Source organism: Bos taurus, chromosome 2 (assembly GCF_002263795.3).
Source record: "Bos taurus isolate L1 Dominette 01449 registration number 42190680 breed Hereford chromosome 2, ARS-UCD2.0, whole genome shotgun sequence".
NCBI classification, from domain to species: domain Eukaryota; kingdom Metazoa; phylum Chordata; class Mammalia; order Artiodactyla; family Bovidae; genus Bos; species Bos taurus.
In genome coordinates, this window is record NC_037329.1 from 58,591,682 (window position 1) to 58,612,442 (window position 20,761).

General features: G+C 38.1%; 1 protein-coding gene and 1 long non-coding RNA gene across 8 annotated transcripts in view; one reads left to right on the plus strand and one right to left on the minus strand.

Moving 5' to 3' along the window:
- SPOPL (speckle type BTB/POZ protein like) overlaps nucleotides 1-20,761 on the minus strand; it is a 53,037-nt gene that overhangs the window by 31,986 nt on the left and 290 nt on the right. The window lies entirely within an intron of this gene.
- Nucleotides 19,329-20,761, plus strand: part of LOC112442641 (uncharacterized) — a 129,007-nt gene continuing 127,574 nt past the window's right edge. Inside the window, exon 1 of the long non-coding RNA XR_009491703.1 lies at nucleotides 19,329-20,702. This is a non-coding gene — a long non-coding RNA (uncharacterized lncRNA). The remainder of the gene's footprint in view (nucleotides 20,703-20,761) is intronic.

The window sequence follows — 20,761 nt, forward strand, 5'->3', positions numbered from 1 at the left end:
GCCACCTCTTCATAACATATTCAGCTTGTTAGGTCCATACGATTTTCGTCCTTTTTTGAGCCCATCTTTGCATGAAATGTTCCCTTGGTATCTCTAATTTTCTTGAAGAGATCTCGTCTTTCTCATTCTATTGTTTTCCTCTATTTCTTTGCTTTGATCACTGCGGAAGGCTTTCTTATCTCTCCTTGCTATTCTTTGGAACTCTGCATTCAAATGGTTATATCTTTCCTTTTCTTCTTTGCTTCTGGCTTTTCTTCTTTTCATAGCTATTTGTAAGGCCTCCCCGGACAGCCATTTTGCTTTTTTGCATTTCTTTTTCTTAGGGGACAGCCTTGATCACTGTCTCCTGTACAATGTCATGAACCTCCATCCATAGTTCATCAGGCACTCTGTCAGATCTAGTCCCTTAAATCTATTTCTCACTTCCACTGTATAATCATAAGGGATTTGATTTAGGTCATACCTGAATGGTCTAGTGGTTTTCCCTACTTCCTTCAATTTATGTCTGAATTTGGCAATAAGGAATTCATGATCTCAGCCACAGTCAGCTCCTGGTCTTGTTTTTTGCTGACTATATAGAGCTCTCCATCTTTGGCTGCAAAGAGTATAATCTATCTGATTTCGGTGTTGACAATCTGGTGATATACATGTGTAGTCTTCTCTTGCGTTGTTGGAAGAGGGTGTTTGCTATGACCAGTGCATTCTCTTGGCAAAACTCTATTAGCCTTTGCCCTGCTTCATTCTGTACTCCAAGGCCAAATTTGCCTGTTACTCCAGGTGTTTCTTGACTTCCTACTTTTGCATTCCAGTCCCCTATAATGAAAAGGACATCTTTTTTGGGTGTTAGTTCTAAAGGGTCTTGTAGGTCTTCACAGAACCGTTCAACTTCAGCTTCTTCAGCATTATTGGTCAGGGCATAGACTTGGATTACCGTGATATTGAATAGTTTGCCTTAGAAATGAACAGAGATCATTCTGTTGTTTTTGAGACTGCATCCAAGTACTGCATTTCAGGCCCTTTTGTTGACTACAATGGCTACTCCATTTCTTCTAAGGGATTCCTGCCCACAGTAGTAGATATAATGGTCATCTGAGTTAAATTCACCCATTCTAGTCCATTTTAGTTTGCTTTTATTCCTAGAATGTCAACATTCACTCTTGCCATCTCCTGTTTGACCACTTCCAATTTGCCTTGATTCATGGACCTGACATTCCAGGTTCCTGTGCAATACTGCTCTTCACAGCATGGAACCTTGCTTCCATTACTAGTCATATCCACAACTGGGTGTTGTTTTTGCTTTGGCTCCATCTCTTCATTCTTTCTGGAGTTATTTCTCCACTGATCTTCAGTAGCATATTGGGCACTTAGTGACCCGGGGAGTTCATCTTTCAGTGTCCTATCTTTTTGCCTTTTCATACTCTTCATGGTGTTCTCAAAGGAAGAATACTGAAGTGGTTTGCCATTCCCTTCTCCAGTGGACCACATTTTGTCATAGTCAGTTCACATTAAATATACCTACCACCTTTATCACGTACCCCCATCATTTACTGTCTTTTATGACTGAGATTTAGGTGCACAGTTTTGTATTTACCTAAACTATGATCTCCATGAAGGTTTTTCTTTTCATTTCTGCAGTGCAAGGCCTAGAATCTATTTTTTAAAAATAAGGAAGGGACGAATTAAATGGTCTGAGGAATTAATGGAATAGCTAAGTCAAACCTAGATGCAAAAAGAGAATAGCCATCTTGTAGCTATAATTCACTTAAACCAGTTTATTTCAAGTTTACTAAAGTTCACTAGAGTGTATATAACACAGAGAGAAAGGCTTCTCTTTGAAACAGAAACAACTGTGACTCTAAGGAGAGTGATTAGACTCAGTGGCATCACACCTAGACACAGGTACTGGTAAAAGTCTTTGGGGAACAAGAACAGGGGGTGATAAAGGATACTGCAATGGAAATATTCTGAAACCTCGAGAGAGAAAAAAAAAAAGCTGGCTAAGGGTGGAAAGACCCTTCTTTCCTCCTGATTATATATACTCCTACATAAGAGGAAAGAGCTGGGGAGAGCAGGAGAAGGGTTTTGGCCTCCAGGAGTTACAGCTAACGATGATGAAATTCCACAGGGCCTTACTCCCCGCCTTTCCCCACCACAGGGGTTGAGCAAATACTTCCTTTTATAGTCTACTTTGTTGTTGTTGTGTTAGTTGCTCAGTCATGTCTGATTCTTTGTGACCCCATGGACTGTAGCCTGCCAGGCTCTGTCTATGGAGTTTTCCAGGCAAGAACACTGGAGTGGGCAGCCATTTCCTTCTCCCCAGGGGATCTTCTCGACCCAAGGATCAAATCCCAGGTCTCCTGCATTGCAGGCAGATTCTTTACCATCTGAACTACCAGGAAAGCCCCATAGTCTACTTTACCTGGGCCTTTAACTTTTTCCTATTAACAGAGGCCTAAGTGAAGTAATTGTTTACAGTCTGAACTCTCTGCCCAAAATAAAAGGTGACTTTTCTTTAGAATTTGGTAATTTGAAGTTTCTGTAAATCAAAAGCAGACTATCTGTAACTTGATATGGTCCAAATAAGTAGTTCCAGCCTCTTACATAATTACAAATGGTAGACTCACAGCTTTATATTTCTCTAGGGCAGTGATTCTCAAATTTAATTGTGCATGAGAATCACCTGGAAGGCTTGTTAAAGCAGATTATTGAGCCCCAATCCCAGGGTTAATGGTCTAGTGGGTCTGGGTCAGGCCCCAGAATTTACATTTCTAACAAGTCTCAGGTAGTGCTGATGGTGCTGATCTAGGAATTTCACACTGAGGACCACATTTCTAGTGTGAGGATTAGACTAGAAAGCTATTAATACCAATAATACATTCATCTCATCATCACTGCTGCAGCTATCCATTTGTCCTCCACTTATGACTCAGTCTTCACAGACTTCAATATTCTACCTAGGTGTTATTCTGAGAGACTAGGCTAGTTTTCAACTTCGTTGTCCCACGGTTTTATTTCAGTGTTATGGCACCTCTTTTGAAATCTATAACATCCTCTAACACCAATAGTAAGGAAGAAATTTTAATTATACATATATGGAAACTTAATTAGAACAGACAAAATAGACTTTTTAAGACCAACTCTTTCTCTATTTGATAAGTCCTAAAGTCATTAATACTTGCTGGGGAAGGTTTGTACACAAACAGGAATTTAAAACCTCTGCTTACTGTTGCCTTATCATTCAACACTAAAGTTCTCCTTTAAAAAAACAAAAACAAAAATAAAATAGAGAGGAATCCCTGTGTGCACACACTGTAATCCCACAAAAATCACTACATTTCTGTTGTTTTAACATTTTTTTTTAAAGGAGTAAAAGTAAAAATCATTTAACATTTCTCGACAGAGACACACTATAGCTTATCTTAATAAAGGTAAAAATGGAAAAAAGCCCTCGAGTCTGTGTTGAGAGATCTGGATTCTACCCCTAGTCCCTTTTGGCTTCAGATCACATATGCTCTTGCACAGAACTGAGCTTTTGGCTAAACAAAGCATTCAGGGCAAGAATCACTAAATGTGATCCAGTTTTATCGTAAGCTTATAAAGGAAGACTCATACACTGTAGACCAAGAGGTACTCGGTATCACTACATGATCTCTTCACAGGGCAAATCAATGACCTTCTTGGGGAAAAAATAAACTACCAATCACTTCAAAACCTGATTGCTTTTCCTGCAGCATTATATATTAAGGACACTCTGGATCTTTGGCAATCATTCAAAAAAAATCATCATTTAAAAATAACTAGATATGTATGTCATGCTAGTTGCTACAAGCTCATTTGTTTTCTTATTACTTATGTAAATAACTTAGATACAAGGCACAATAAGAAAATTAGAAGCCTAGATAGATCTGTATTAACGGCCATATTCCCTTAAAAATATATGAAGCATATAATTTCACTTTTTAAAATGAGGCTATTTCCAGAAATCTTATAAAGACAGTATTGGGATTTTAAAAAATCAGCCTTATTTAAATGCTTAGCATGGCACTTTATAACTATGTTCATTAAACTTCATGAAATAAGATTTTAAATTATAGTGATATATAAACTGTGGTGAACCAAAAAAGGGCAAAACTAGCAGTCAGGAGACAACTCAGTATGGCAAGCTGCAAGACCACTAACCTATTATTTTTTTTGTTTTTACTCATTCATTTGTTCCTTTATAGTCTATTTCTCTCAGCCCCTCCGCAATCACTGACTTGTGCTCCACGGTGAGCACAAGTGGAGGAAACAAGGAACGAAGACATAATATGAACTAGATCTCCCAAGTCCCTTCAGGTAAAACCTTTATCAGGGCTCTAATTTATAAACTATAACAACACTTTTTTCTCAAATTCGAGAGAAGCTATCTCAATGAACAAACAATAGATAAGTTAACCATATCTCTTCTTTAAGCACCAACAGTGTTTTAATCTGTCCACCTTAATTGCCACTTCTGTAAAACATTTACTAACCAAACACTTAAGTTTATTCCCATACCATTTTCTTCAGCAAAATGAATAATTTCTTAGCTACTACCCAAACTTTCATAACCAATGCCTCACATACAGAATTAATCAAATGTAGTTATTAGTATAGTAATCCATAAGATTTTACTTCATAGTTTAGAATTTTATTCTTACACATATTATCTCATTCGATCCTTTAAACAACTAAATGAAGTAGCTACTTCTACAGAGAAACTGACAAAGAGAAGTAATATGATCTAAAATAACAGAGTTAAAAAACAAAACAAAACAAAACAAACAAAACCCAAAAAAGTAACTCAGAAATTGAATCCAGGATTCTTAATTGCAAATACTATGGTTTTTCAATTCATCAAACAGGAAGAACTCCTTGAGATGATTCTATTTTCAACTTTACATAACTACTGCCTATTGTATAAGATGGCATATACTAAGCAAAGACATACTGACTAGATTTGAAGTCAACTATATGCAGGTCAGGAAGCAACAGTTAGAACTGGACATGGAACAACAGACTGGTTCCAAATAGGAAAAGGAGTACGTCAAGGCTGTATATTGTCACCCTGCTTATTTAACTTCTATGCAGAGTACATCATGAGAAACGCTGGGCTGGAAGAAGCACAAGCTGGAATCAAGATTGCCGGGAGAAATATCAATAACCTCAGATATGCAGATGACACCACCCTTATGGCAGAAAGTGAAGAGGAACTAAAAAGCCTCTTGATGAAAGTGAAAGAGGAGAGTGAAAAAGTTGGCTTAAAGCTCAACATTCAGAAAACGAAGATCATGGTATCTGGTCCCATCACTTCATGGCAAATAGATGGGGAAACAGTGGAAACAGTGTCAGCCTTTATTTTTTCTGGGCTCCAAAATCACTGCAGATGGTGACTGTAGCCATGAAATTAAAAGACACTTGCTCCTTGGAAGAAAAGTTATGACCAACCTAGATAGCATAATGAAAAGCAAAGACATTACTTTAGACATTACTTTGCCAACAAAGGTCCGTCTAGTCAAGGCTATGGTTTTCCAGTGGTCACATGTGGATGTGAGAGTTGGACTGTGAAGAAAGCTGAGCGCTGAAGAATTGATGCTTCTGAACTGTGGTGTTGGACAAGACTCTTGAGAGTCCCTTGGACTGCAAGGAGATCCAACCAGTCCATTCTGAAGGAGATCAGCCCTGGGTGTTCTTTGGAGGGAATGATGCTAAAGCTGAAGCTCCAGTACTTTGGCCACCTCATGCGAAGAGCTGACTCACTGGAAAAGACTCTGATGCTGGGAGGGATTGGGGGCAGGAGGAGAAGGGGACGACAGAGGATGAGATGGCTGGATGGCATCACCGAGTCGATGGATGTGAATTTGAGTGAACTCTGGGAGTTGGTGATGGACAGAGAGGCCTGGTGTGCTGCGATTCATGGGGTTGCAAAGAGTTGGACACGACTGAGCGACTGAACTGACTGACTGGAAAAGTATTACATATTTACTAGACAGCATATCATTTGTTGCCTCCTAAAAATCAAAGTACCAGGTAGCATTTAGTATTATAGAATAATAGAACACCATCAGGGTTAAGAATTTGGTTTCTGATTTTAGACTTGGGTAAAAATCCTGCAGCTGTGTAAGTTCTCTGGGTCTCATTTTTCTTGTTTGTAAATTGGGAATAATAAATGGTAATATCTCAAATGACTGCTATATTGAATGAGACTGTATAGACAACACCTAATATAGTGCCTGGTACACAGAAAGCACTCAATAAATTGGTTCAATGTGTATGAGTACTCATATAAAATTCAAAAATAGAACTAGTTTACAAAATAGTAATAATCTCATGAATTATGAAGAACAGTTAAATTTGCCTTAATATGTTTTTGAGGTTGTTTTTGCTTTTTTAACCTTTATCATTTGGCTCTTCATCAGCTATTACTGAGCTATGAATGCTGCTGCTCTCACACTGCTTATCTCTAACAGCTTCCACCTCCCTTTTAACGCAAGTAACATGGAGGTGTAGCTGTACAAAGATAAACTGATGCCCAAAGTGTCTCTTAAAAATTGCATAATCTTCAAGAGAACTTTCTGGAGTAATGGAAATGATCCTATATCTTGATTGGGCTGTTACATAGGTGAATATACCTGTCAAAACTCATCAAAATGGACACATAGGAAAAGATCTGTACATGACATAATGCAAATTAAAAAAAAAAAAAAAACTTTTTTAGATTTTATAACTCTTGAACAAGTTACTTTCTCATTCTGGCCCTTACCTTTCTCATCCTCAGAAAGGGAATAATTTTTCATTCAGAAAGAATATAATGAGTGTTAAGAGATAAGGTCCATAAAATACTTACAGTAGTTTCTGCACAGTTAGTTGCCAATTCTTGATCCACTTACATTAACCCTAGGCATTGTTCAGATTTATCTGAGTCCTAAAACATTCATCCATAATAAAAGCTGTATTTCCTCCCTTCCCTCTCCTTTTTCCTACTCTTCCCCTCATCTCTTTTATTTTAGGAAAATATGAATAAACATTTGATTAAAGCTTTAGCCTCCACAAGGTATTATTTTTTAAAAATCATAAGTCATTTTTCTTCAAAGTTCTCCTCCTTCTCATTTAATTACAGTAAAAAACATGGCAACTGCCTGGTGAACCAGTGGTTAAGACTCGTGCTTTCACTGCTGATGGCCAGGGCTCAATTCCTAGTGGGAGAACTAAAATTTTGTAAACCAAGTGGCATGGCCAAAAACAAAACACAGTAGTTTACTTTTATTAGTTTTCAAGTCACTTTTTAAAAAGTGTCTAAGGAGATCAGTCCTGGGTGTTCTTTGGAAGGAATGATGCTAAAGCTGAAACTCCAGTACTTTGGCCACCTCAGGCGAAGTGTTGACTCATTGGAAAAGACTCTGATGCTGGGAGGGATTGGGGGCAGGAGGAGAAGGGGATGACAGAGGATAAGACGGCTGGATAACATCACCGACTCGACGGACGTGAGTTTGAATGAACTCCAGGAGTTGGTGATGGACAGGGAGGCCTAGCGTGCTGCAATTCATGGGGTCACAAAGAGTCAGACACGACTGAGCGACTGAACAGACTGAACTGAACTGAAGCAATGTTCTTTGTTCTAGAATTCCAGGACACTGGAACAATTTCACGTTCATCTAGCATTTAGTGAGCAAACATTCATTAAGAACCTAAATCAGCCAGGCAGTGAAGAAACATAGATAAGGTCAGGGAGGCAAATACCTAGCTAAAGCAGATCAAGTAGAACTGCTAATAAAAAAGTCTTACCAAATAACAAAATATTTAAACTAGAAATTCAGCTCCTCAGTTGTACTAGACTCATTTTCAGTGCTCAATAGATGCAAGTGACCAAAGGCTACCAATAATGGAATGTGGGGATCATTGAACCCTTCCACCATCACACAAAGCTCTACTAAAAAATGCTGCTTACCCATTCTATTCCAGGACCACTCAACCACAATTTCAGCTTATATAACCTACAATTTTCCACTGATACCACTTGCTGCCATCATTCTAATTTCATGAATCTTGTAAGCTGCATGAACATGGAACAACAGGCTGGTGCCCAAAGAGATGAAGGCAGAGACATCAAGTCTCTTACCATCACCTGAGACCAAGAGGAGGTAATTGCTCCTTATCATTAATGTCCAAGCCCACTTCTAATCATGGAGAGCCCCACCCTGATACTGTCACTGGTTATAATGTATCTGAGATGGGTTCGGGAAAGAGAGGAGTACTTAAAATTTTACCACCTGTTAAGACAGACCTCACTATTACACATGTCTCTTACCTATCACTAGACCACACCATGGCAGCAGCTAGAAATAAAAATTCTACCAAACTACTAAGGCTTATTTTAAAGCAGTTGTTAACAATATTTCATTAAAAATTAGACATTACAAATGTTAAGTCAGACAAGATGCTGGGACAGAAGACATAAACTAGTACTAACCTAGACAAAATTAGGAAAAATCATCATCTTTGAGAAAGATATGAGGAACTACAACTTTTAGGAACTCTTAAATTATAAAATCTAGGGGAAAGAAATTGTCTATATCTTTATACCCTGCATGTCTATAACCATTAAAATGGCTTAATCCTCCTTAAAGGAAAACATTTCGTATAGCTGCTTAGTTTACAGAGGGAAAAAAAGATGAAAAAAAAAGGGGGGGAAGGGGGCAGACAAAGAGAAAAGAAGTTGAAAGAGAAAGAAATGAAGCTGATCCATGAAGAACACTGTGTTAAGAGACCCTGGGTTTTAATTCAGTGTTTTTGAAATGATGTAACACATGGTCAACCTAGAGTATATAAAAGGAGGCTATTGCCATCTACCCACCAGCCCTGACCTCTCAAGGAAAAGCTTTGCAAAATAGATGTTCTTATACCTCAAGAGAACACTTTAACTACATGAATGCCATCTCAGCTCTTCTCATGATAAGCTAATAATTTCAAGATTCTTATGACTAGCAAATCAGTAGCTAGTCAAGAATATGTAGAGCACCAGTATTAATCAAAGAGCTGCACTACCCAGGAACAGTACTTTGTAGCAGTTAAAAAATAAGACCAGATATTAAAATACTAGCTCTACAAATGCCTAAGACAATGTTAAAAAGGGAAAACTATGAGTTCATCTGCAGTTATGAATCTCTATGAGTGTTTTAACGGAAGAAATCAACAACTAATTATGGTTTCTGAAAGATTCAGGAATGGTGCTTCCCTACATATGATTCTAACATGATCTATATTCACTGGGGCATGAGAAGAGACTTACCACATCCTAAGCCTCAAAAAGATACACAGGTAAAAATATTTGTCACATCCTTGGTATTTGCTATACAATCTGATAATTTAAAAAAAAATACTAGTAGCAATACTGTCTTCTGTGACACAAGAAAGATTTCACATATAACAGAAAATTAAGTCTAAAACAACATAGCAAGCTGTGAGCATTTGGTAAAATTTGCTCAACTTTCAAGTTCTGAAAATTGAGTAAGCTTGGCTGTGTAGACAGCACTTCCTTTATTTAAGGGGCAGCAAAACCTCACAAAATGAATGAACACAACCTACAATCTGGGTAGAGAGTCAAGAGCAAGTGCATTTCAGCATTGCATAATTAGAGCTTTGGGGCAATCCTACAGACTAACTCAATAAAAGGGCCTACACAACTTTTTGCCAGCTTGCAAAATCCTAAAACCTTTCCCATGTTTAGCAACAGCTAGGCAGAAATGCACCATTTATCAGAAAGTCAGTAGACTATATAGTGAAGCTGAAATTTTCATGACAGCATTATTTTCCTTAAATCATACTTACAATTGTTTTATACTCTGCATCTTACCAACTGACAAGGCAACCAGAATCATTTGATGAGTTTTATACAAGTCTCTATTTTCCTTTGGTGTGCACACGGGAGGGGTATGTGAGTATGCCTGAAGAAAGGAATCACGTATATTTTGAAAAACTAGCCATACCACTTTACACCCACCAGAACAGCTAAATAAATCAAACAATATCAAGCAAATGTTGCAGAGTATGTGGGACAAATAGAACCCTCATTCACTATTGAAAAGACACTTTGGAAACACTGGGTAATATAAACTGAAATGGAACAAAAGCACATATGATCCAAAAATTCTACTACAGCAATTATGTGCACATGTGCAGCAAAAGATATGTACAAGAATATAGGGACATTAGGCATTGTGACTCAAAACTGGAAACCACCAAGATGTTCATCAACAGTAGAAGGGATAAATTACAGTATTTATATATACACAGTCATACAACAGGATGGAATACAATAGAAAGAGAATGAAGAAGCTACCACACTATACCGATGGATCACATAAAAATTGATTTAAGAAGCCATACACAAGGGTGTTGTTGCTGTATGATGTTACATGCATGTCCATGAACGTATGTTACATTCCAATAAAAGTCTACCTAAAATTGGAAAAGCAAATCAATATATAATAAATAAGCAACTTTGATGGCTAAACATTTATAACACAATCTGATTCCCAGTGCCACGTCTCCTCCATGCCAAAACTGGGATAGAACACTTGAAAAAAAAAATCCTCCCTCATGCTAATCTAAACCATTTCTACATTAAAACAAAGAAGGCTATATTAAGGTAACAGAATGCAACAGTCAAATCATTTTTAGGACAAGACACTAATCTGAAAAGAATTTTAACACCAAAGCTCTCCCTCTCCACATTACCTTGTCCACACTCAGATCTTCACCACCTAAAAGGGCACTCTTCTCTGCCATTTATTTAATGGAAACATTTGAAAAGTAATGACCTATCCTAGCAGGGTAGTTATGAGGATTGAAACAAGAAGAGTGGATATATCAAGTCTTCAGTACTGTGCCTATGCACTGAATGACTAAACAGTAGTAATAAATCCCAAATAGTGAGTCTTCCAGGTCAAGGGCTATTTCCAATTTATTACTGAAATACAGAATCCAGCATTTAACAGTTGGTCAATTTATGGAATAAATGAATGATGTGAGTGTAAAACAAAAAGAAATAAAAACAAGGCAAAAGTGGGAAAAGGGGAAATACCAAGAAGCTCAAAGGAAGGGCTTATTTTTACATCAGGGTAAATGACAAGACTTTAAATCTCAAATGAAGCAACAAGGAACTTCTCCGGTGGTCCACTGGCTGAGAGCCCACCTGCCAATGCACAGGACATGAATTTGATCCCTGGTCCAGGAAGATCCCATATGGCACAGAGCAACTAAGCCCAGGCCCAGGAAGATCCCATATGCCACAGAGCAACTAAGCCCACGTGCTGCAACCACTGAATCCTGTGCACCTAGAGCCTATGCTCCCCAACAAGAAAAGCCACTGCAGTGAGAAGCCCATACACTGCAAACAGAGTGTAGCCCCCTCAACTAGAGCGAGCCCTGGCTCAAGAAGGAACACCCAGTGCAGCCAAAAAGAAAGAAATAAACCTAAAAAAATATGAAGCAATAGGAACTTCTCTGGCAGTACAGAGGTTAAAACTGTGCTTCCAATGCTGGGGGGGCGGGAGCACGGGTTTGATCCCTGGTCGGGGAAGTAGGATCCCACATGCCACCTGGTACGGCCAAAAAAAAAAAAGTGAAGCAACAAAATCACGTACATATTAAAACTTCTAAAATAAAAACTGCCTCATATATAAAAATAAAAACTTTTCCTCCATATATTTCACAGTGCAGAAGCCAGATGTCTTAAATACAGTTCTTTAATATTGAAACTCTTAAAAACATTTCTGAATGAATTCCTTATGAGGTTGACAGGAATCACAAGTATATAACAGGTTATATTTAAGACATCTGTCACAGCACATCAATATTCTGATTAAATATGTCATAACAGAAAGGAAAGCGGATTTCACTGAATCCTTATACAGTGGTATTATTTTTATGAATTTAAGTATCAAAATCGTCAAGACTGCAATCTTACGAATACATTAGACTTTCAAAGACAAATTAGTAAAATACTTTTAATCTCTGTTGTATGCACAAAATAATAATGAACTATTAGATCCTTTCCCCCTTCCTTTTAAGCATCTCCTTATTCTTAGATTAAGAATAAGAATCTTATTTAACTGTTTTTAATTAACCAACATTTACACAAAGTGATTTATGTGGAAAGCATTACTCTAAATGTAAATAAAACTCATTTGGTTCTTATAACAACTCTTACAAGGTAGGTACGGTGATCCTTTCCATTTTACAGATAAGAACACTGAGACAGAGACGCTAAGTAACCTACCTAAAGTCAGATAGCTATTAAAAAGCAGACTGGATGCACTCTTAACTTCTATGCTATACTGTCTAGAGATCTCTGAGGTAAAGTAAAACTAAATTTATCCTGACTTCACTTGATGTTGGGAGGCTAGTTATGTTGATGATCTTGGGTGATAACCACAAAGTGAAATAGCACTAACGGCACATTTCACAAATTCTAAGATACCCATCTTTTTATATACATATATTTTAGTATGTCTGAAACTGATAGCATTTTACAACTGCAACTGACAGTGCTCTCTCTCTGGCACACATAAAACAACAGTGCATCTGGTAACTGCTGGCAAGTACACTTCAAAAGCTGTGGCCCTCATGGGTTAGTGCTAAGTAAGTAAGACAAAATATCTAAATTACCTCACAGGTCTGGTACAGGGGCTTTAAAAAGGGTATTTCTTCCCCAAAATGATCTATGACAAAATTCCAGGTAAACGTAAGGTAAATTCCACTGGAGTAAGTTGTCACTTTCTCAGGCCCACATTGAACTAACCTGGTTATATACTGCTAGGAAAAAATAACTAGTTTCATTATACAATTTGATGAAGAAATAAAGAATTTTGGGTGGGAAAAAAGCTGGCAGCCAAAATAACAGCCAAAATGAGATACCTGAGAAAATAAAATCAACAGGAAAGCATAAATCAAGATACCTCACCAGTACCACTTGATTCAAGCCAGTTCTCAAACGCCACTGATAAAAATGCTCACCTAAGTTTCTTCAGTTTTTTAAAAAATATACCTTGAATGCAACCAGAACTGATCAAATACGCTCAGTGTATGCCCATGCCCTACTTGAACTACTCTAACAAAACTGGACATGTTAAACTTAATGGCCATATTGCATAGCTAACTGCTTAACAAAGGTTTAAACTGATCCTAAGAGTGGCCACCAAAAAAATTTAAATAAAGTTCAATTCATTCAGGACTTCCCTGGTGGTAAAGTGCATAGGAATCTGCCTGCCAAAACAAGGGAAATGGGTTTGATCCCTGATCTGGGAGGATTCCACAAGCTGCGGAGCAATTAAGCCCCTGCACCATAACTACTGAGCCCCCAACTCTCGAGCCGGAAAGCTGAAATTATTGAGTCCATGTGCTGCAACGAGCGAAGCCCGTGTGCCTAGGGCCTGTGCTTCACACCAAGAAAAGCCACCAATGAGAAGCCCACACACTGCAACCAAGAGTAGCTCCACTTGCTTTAACTAGAGAAAGCCCACACACAGCAAAAAAGAACTAGTGTAGTCCATAAACAAATGTTTTTTAAAAATTCAATTTATTTAAATATTCCTGTCAATATTTGCCTTGATAATTTCAGGATGAATAATGTTCAATTTTTTCTTTGTCTGCTTTTGTCTTAGTGGTTAAAGCTACCTTTCAGGGTAATTTCCCACTAAAACACCAAAACTGCATCCAGATTACAACTAAAAAATTCAATTAAAAAAAAACCCAACTGTACACTTTACCTTAAAAATCACTTAATTTTGATAGGGCAGGAGGGAAATGAACTTTCACAAAACTGAAAATTTGTTCTGTAAATATACCCAGACAGGAAACAATGGCATCTTCTTTAATGGTGTATTAAATTTCAAATAAGATTTTAAAAGCCTCATACTACTTTTCAGTTACACTACAACCTCTGAGATACTGCATCACCTAATAGCAGAGTGAAACCTCTCTTCTTTTGTATCTGTTATTCTTAATTATTTTTATTCCTATATTACTTATGCTTTAAGTGTATAAACAACCTATCCCAGCCATAGTTTGAGGCAATGCTATTTTATATCTGTAGATCAAATTTTTAAAAAACTATTTTTTATGTATGTAAAGTTCTATTTCACATAGTTATATAATTCAGAATTTAATGCTAATAATTATCCTGTCCTCATTTAGAACATGTAGGTAAGTCTGAAGAATATCTGAAGAGTTCTACATATGTATATATAAATAAAAGACTTGGGAAAGTGTACCTGTAAGAACCATAATATACAAAAAATATATAGTTGTCGTACAAGAATTTATTAAGATTTAAAAAACTAAAAGCCAGGGAGAAGAGGAGCAAAAGACAGTAGGAACTAATAAAAGCACTTTTTTTTAAGTTACAATTTTCTTAATATAAAATGGAAGGAAGACTACCTTAGCAGATTAGAATAATCTAATGATGTTTCTACAAAAACTTAAGAAAGGTTATCAGAAGCAAAATTTTTGATAGAGACTATCCTGTTTTTTTTAAAACAGATGTCTTCTAGAACCTTTATTTACTGTGTTGGTAAACCATAAAGAAGGCTGAGTGTCGAAGAATTGATGCTTTCGAACTGTGTTGCTGGAGAAGACGCTTTCAAGTCCCTTGGACCGCAAGGAGATCAAACCAGTCAATCCTAAAGGAAACCAATCCTGAATATTCACTGGAAAAGAGCTCCCTGATGCTGGCAAAAGAAGAGGACGGCAGAGGATGAGATGGTTGATGTAACAGGCATGAACTTGAGCAAACTCTGGGAGATAGTGGAGGACAGGGGAGCCTTGTATGCTGCAGTTCATGGGGTTGCAAAGAGTCAGTATTTCAATACTTTGGCCACCTGATGTGAAGAACTGACACACTTGCAAAGACCCTGATGCTGGGAAAGATTGAAGGCAGGAGAAGAGGACGACAGAGGATAAGATGGTTGGATGGCATCACCTACTCAATGGACATGAGTTTGAGTAAACTCTGGGAATTGGTGAGGGACAGGGAGGCCTGGTGTGCTGCAGTCCATGGGGTTGAGTCAGACACGACTGAGTGAACTGAAATCAAAGAGGCAGACTCAACTTAGTGACTGAACAACAACAAAGCCCATTTTAACATAATTTCTCTTTCTAATACACTTGTTTCTTGTCAACTAAGGTTTTGCCAATTACAACATTCTTTGTGAAGGAATCCCTGAAAATAAACTGTGTTCTACTATGATGTAACCATTTAGACTATCTAAAATAGCATTTACGGTATCAGGGGACTGCTATTATTCCACTGAGACCCAAAGTATGATCACTGACCATATATCTGATGGATAGGAGTAAACTCCTAGCAATCCTTACCAAGGCCTTAATTTTAATTCTCTAAATTTGAGAAAAAGTTGTATGTATAAAATTTCTCCCATCCAAAAAAAGAAAACCATTAAAATATAACCAAAATATTCAAGTTATACTATCAGTTACTTAATGATCCTATAAATATAGGTTATAAAATATAAAGCTAACCAGCAAAAACAAAACACCACCTAGGACAATAACAAAGAAAATCCTTATGTTTTGAAAGTATTCAGAAGCTATCTCCGTGCTTGGTGGCTAAATAGGTAGTGATGATATTAATCAAAACAGCAAACAGAAAGATGTTCAAGTTCAAGAAACAAACTTCTGGATGGTATGGCCAAACTCTCTCATCTACCACCCATACGTGACGGCCACAATCCCTTGCCTTTGCAAGCTTTCAAAATAAACTCCTCTACCCCTGCATTGCCCTTTCCATCCCTCCATTTGTCCTTCCAAAATGTACTGCCCAATGGTCTACTTTCTTTTGAAAGCTTTCCCTAAGGCACCTTCTCTCTGCTTACAAGGCAACCTGAATAAACTGCTATGATAGCACTAATCACACTACACAACATTTAACTGTCCACTGCCCCTAGACTCTGAGGTCTAAGTGAATTTCGAAAACTCTAATAATAGTTAATACTTGATAAATAGTACTTAAAAACTATATTCTATTTGAATATATTCTAAATGAATGAATGAATGAGTTTGAGATGCTTATAGAACACCCAGATAGTGATAAACAGAAACATGGCTCTGAGCTCAGGAAGGAAGACATGGCTCATGTTATAGATAACATTTTACCCTAAATCTGTAACTGTTGCTTTGGCAGACAGTTAAATGAACAAAATTCAAAAAACAAAAAACAAAATTCATAATCAAATAGTTAATGGACGGACAGGCAACCGAGACATAAAATGTTTTGCCCATAAAATACAATGTGTACTCTTTGTTGTTGTTTAAGTCATTAGGTCACGTCTCACTCTTTTGTGACCCCATGAACTGCAGCCCACCAGGCTCCTGTGTCCATAGGATTTCCCAGGCAAGCATACTGAAGTGGGTTAACCATTTCCTTCTCCAGGGGATCTTCCTGACCCACAGATCAAACCTGCATCTCCCATATTGGTAGGTGGATTCTCTACCACTGAGCCACCAGGGAAGCCCTGTGTTCTAATTTCCAACTTAATTGATTTCTCAGCTTCAATCAACATAGATTAGCCACACCCTCCTTTTTTGGTCTATTGCCTTGGCTTCAGTGTTGCTAAGGAAAATCTCCTTCAACCTCTGGCTATATCTTCTCTGTCCCCTTTGCTCCATTTCTTCTTCTCAATGTTAAATACTGAAGAGTCGTAGGGGGCCACATTCCTTTATCTTCTCTATGTACTTTCTGCTTAGGCAATCTCATCCCCCACCTTCCACATTAAGACATCCATTAACAGCTATATACTGATTATTCCCCACTGAACTACAATCAGCATGTCCTCTATTACCAGAAACTAACACAAAACTGCTCTCCTCTCCCCAGTATTCCCCTGTATTAGGCACAAGAACCACCAACCCTGGAAATCAGCCTTCTCCTCTCCTTAGACCTCCAAATCGAATCCACCACCTAATTCTATTAACTTTACTTCTCAAATATTTGTCGAATTCAGCTACTTTATCACTGCCAAGTCTGGACCAAGATTTCATTACCTTTTGCTTAAATTACAAAAATAGCTGAATTCAGTTCTGCTCAAAGTGTGATTTGTAGACCCATACTGATCCACAAACTCTGTTACTGGTGTGACACAAGGTAAATACAGCAACAGAGAGCACTCAGAAATTTTTAGAGCAATTTGACAGACACTGCCACAATATCCATTTTATTGTACATTACCAAAATACCACACAAACTATAAAGTAAAACAAAACAAAACAGATCCTTTACCGCAGATAAGTTTGAGAAGCACTGGCCTAACTGGTCTCCTTGCTTTTACTATTGCTTATCTCCAATACGTCCTCAACAGAGCGGCCAAGTGATGGTTTTAAAGCAAAAATTTAAGCAACTTATTCAGCTGTTTGACATTCTCCAATGGCTTCCCACTACCCCTAGGATTAATTACAAAAGACAGGTAAACCCCACTGCTGAGATTTTTACAAAATAAATTTTTTTTTCCAGAAAGGTGAAGAATCTTGTTTAAAGTAACCAACGAAGAACTGGAAGATCTGAGAGGCAACAAAGGATAATAGACTCTACAACCATATGACCTGGCTCCACTGCTTACTTAGGCTGTGTGATTTTGTGGAAGTAATCTGATTCTCAGGTTCCTTATTTGTGAAATGGAAATATAATTAAGGCTCTTCAAAGGGGGATTGTTGAGGTTTAAACAAGTTAATATATATAAATCATTTGAAAGAATGGCTGGCCCAGTGCTTTAGAAGTATTAGTGATTATCATTATCTTTAACATTTTACTAGCGCTCTTAGAAGATAATTTTATCTTCTTGCTTGCTTATTGTCTGTCAGTGCCACATTAAGATATAAATTACAAAAAAAAAAAAAAAGTCCGTATTATTATTCTCTAATAGAACTTTTCTCAGAGGACTTAAACCCTACAGAAACTGAGTTAAGTGACTATTTCCTCAGTTCTTTCTCCAGCATAGGGCAGAGCTAGCACCAATCTAGGTGCATTGAAGAGCAGTTTAATTCATTACATACTTCGGATGCTTTAGAGCAATAGGGCCTGATAGTTACTGGAACCCCTGCTGAAAAGGGCTGCTCTTTTGTATTCCCCAAAGTCTGGCATGATGTATGCTATGCTATGCTATGCTAAGTCACTTCAGTTGTGTCCGACTCTGTGTGACCCCATAGACGGTAGCCTACCAGGCTCCCCCGTCCCTGGGATTCTCCTGGCAAGAACACTGGAGTGGGTTGCCATTTCCTTCTCCAATGCATGAGATGAAAAGTGAAAGCGAAGTTGCCTAGTTGTGTCCGACTCTTAGCGACCCCATGGACTGCATGATGTAGGTGCTCATTAAATATTTTTGGAAAGAATGGTTCTTTTCAAAACCAAAGGAATAGTGCTTAGCACAAAGTAGCTACTAATTGTTAATTTCATTCCACCCCTTCAAAGTTTCTATGAACTTTAAAAGTATGATTCTACCAGATTCATTTTTCTTGAACTGGGGGAGTCTATATTATTTAAAGCCAAAAATGCAGAATACAGACAGTAGGAAAGCCAAGAAATAGAAACCAATGTTGGCAGGAACTATGTGGAAACAGTAAGAGGTGGAAGATAGGTAGAATTTGGATATGCAGGGGAAAGAGCAAAGGTTATTCTAGGTCAAGGAATAGCATAAGCAGCAGAGGCAGTGTCACCCAAAGTTTAAAGAACATTCCATTGGTGATACAAAAAAAAAAAAATTTTAAGCTATACATAGGCAAAATATTTGAAAGTTCCATATGCACATGTTTTTATGTGTAATTAGGACAGCAAATTGTGATTCCAAACTTTTACTACTTATAACAACATTAAGTTAACAGAACTTATTTGGACTTTTCAAAGAAGTGAGTTGTTTGAAAAAAGTATCAAGAAAACAATGCACAGGAAGCGAGCAAATATGACAAAATTAGTCAGGATTTTAAAGAGTAAAACTTGGGGAACATTAAGACACAGTCATGTGAATAAAACCCGTCAACAAGAGAAAAGCAATGTCTTCTGAATGAAGCCAAAGCTCTAGCCTTAGTAGCAATTCAACATAAAGGACAAGCAGGTATGAAGTATCTTATCAGTTTTGAGTATTTAATTTTCCTCAGTAAAATCCTCATTTTTCCCTATGATAAATATGCTGCACAATTTCAGTTACTCCCAAAACAAAGATAATTTTAAATTTCCAAATAGATAACTTGAAAATGATACAACGTATAGCCTGGTAACTTACCTGAAAATAAGGAGCTAAAACTATACTCTTCACACCAGAAGGAACTACTTTATACAGAAACAAAATATGAATCATACCTACATCAAAAAAGCTGTTAAAATAAAAAAAGCAAAAGACAGCTTTCCTTCCCTCCACTTCCTCTCTCAAAATTAACCTACCAATAGCCAAATCAAGCTAAGAAATGATGATAAAGAACACTTATTGAACTTTTATCAGGCACTGTTGTATCTTACCTGAATTAAGTTATGCAATTATCACCACCATTTTATGAAGTACACTCCTATCCACATTCTACAACTGTAAGAATATGAGGCACCAAGAGATTAAATAACTTGCTCAAGGCCAGATATGGTAGATGGAAAGGCAGGGATTTAGATCCTGACAGTTCAGTTAGAGTCTGAGTTCTTAAGCACTGGACACCATTTATCTCAAAATAGTAGGATGATAATTCGAAATATTCCACCTTCCCCATTATGACAGGAGAGATGTAATGCTTCAAAGTATGAACTTTTTTATTAGTTAAATTTCCAGTCTAAGAAACAGGAGGTTCATCAGTTTTATGGAAAAACTAGGAAGATGAGTATTATAATGAAATAATATAGGCCCAGTAGTCTTTTAAATACAAAGCACCAGAAGCTTCAGAAGTCTGGCTGTGAAAGACACTATTCACAGAGAAAGATGCCAAAAGTTGGGATAAGCAGAAGGTGAATCCTATTTCTACTCGACCTACTGCTTTGAAGGAGAAAATCCTGCCCATCCCCTTGCCTTTCTGTAATTCAGTTACACAAATGCATAGATTCAAGAGTGAGGGGAAATGATGGCAGAGGGAGCAGAAAGATGGTAAGTCAGGACGTCGTGGACCCTGACCCGCAGAGTCCGTCTGATGTCCCTGGTGAGAGAGAATTCTGAGAGGGCAATGCATATCTGGGGGTAGGGAGATTGAGGGCAGGGCCACCAGGGTGGAGGCACCGAGAGGTCCGGCTGGAGAGCTGAGAATTCATCGTGAAACGGGGTAATGGAGATACTTTCAAGTGTATATACTTTTCGGATAAGGAGGTATGGACGTGAACGCGGGGGTGGAGGGCAGTTTCTCGCTCTAGGCAGGACTCAGGGTGGGGAAACAGACAAGGTATTAAAGGGCGGGCGCGGAGGTCTACAGTTTATAAAGGGGGGAGACTGGGCCAGGCAAAGGGGCAAGGCTTGCGGAGGAAGGTCGGGGGGATCCTGATAAAAGGAAGCAGGGAGTCAATGGGGGAGGGGATGATTCCCAGGGGAAGTAGACACTCGAGAGGTTAGGGAGGTCCGGGGGACGGGAGGCACACCTCAGGAGCGGGGGTCCTGGGCCGAGGAAGAGGAGGGTGCCGAGATGCGGGAGGAGGCCGCTGGGTTCCAGTGCAGGTGAGTCCCAGGGAAGAGCGGGGAGCAAGCGACCACCGCTGTGGCCGGGACCGCGGCGG